The sequence below is a fragment of the Nerophis ophidion genome, linkage group LG13, assembly GCF_033978795.1.
Source record: "Nerophis ophidion isolate RoL-2023_Sa linkage group LG13, RoL_Noph_v1.0, whole genome shotgun sequence".
Classification (NCBI taxonomy): domain Eukaryota; kingdom Metazoa; phylum Chordata; class Actinopteri; order Syngnathiformes; family Syngnathidae; genus Nerophis; species Nerophis ophidion.
In genome coordinates, this window is record NC_084623.1 from 18383246 (window position 1) to 18384334 (window position 1089).

Genomic DNA, 1089 nt, shown 5'->3' on the forward strand with positions numbered 1-1089 from the left:
CAGTAGGTTTGGTGTTCTTGGGATGCAACTCAGTATTGTTCTTCCTCCAAACACGCTGAGTTGAGTTTGTATAAAGAACAATGCTGTTGGTAGAAAGCGGTGTCTTTATCACCGAGACACAGCCGGTGTTTCTTTGTTTGTTGTGAAGCTTCAACACAGAGCGGTCAAGCGAACATGTTTTCTCTACGTCAACCAGCATGTTTTTGGATAGGGAAATTGTGATGTACATATTACCGGAAACATCAGTGGATTATTCGTCGTCCTGTCAAAAAAGGCAGCTGTGAGCTTGGCTCCTCGGCTTCTCTCTGAGACACTGCATGTTCACCGCAGCCATCCGACCTCGAGGTATGTCTTTACAATCTTTAAAATCTCACTAAAACACTATTAAAACAATAAGCGGGTAAGGGATCTTCCAGAATTATCCTAGTAAATGTGTTTAATTACATCTGAAACGCTCACAGTGTTGCATTTTTTTTTTCTAGTATTTCACTATCAATATCCTAATTCACAAATCTTTCATCCTCAATCAAATTAATGGGTAAATTGTCGCTTTCTCGGTCCGAATTGCTCTTACTGCTGGTGGCTCCCATTATAAACAATGTGAATATGTGTGGAGCCCTACAACTCGTGACGTCACGCCACATACTTCCGGTACAGGCAAGGCTTTTCTATTAGCGACTAATAGTTGCGAACTTTATCGTCGATGTTCTCTACTAAATCCTTTCAGCAAAAATATGGCAATATCGCGAAATGATCAAGTACGACACATAGAATGGACCTGCTATCCCTGTTTAAATAGGAACATCTCATTTCAGTAGGCCTTTAACTTACAATGACATTTACTTCCGGGTTCATGATTAATACAGACGTTTTGTTAACGCTATATCAGGGGTCGGGAACCTTTTTGGCTGAGAGAGCCATGAAAGCCAAATATTTTAAAATAATATTTACCTCAGAAGGCTGCAAATAGAAAAGAGGCATTATTTTTTTAAATTACGTTTTATTTAATATACCACTGATGTTTTTTCGTTTGTTTTTTGAAAGTTGATTTTGTACTATTTTGTTGTATAAGCTCTGCCTGTTCCATGG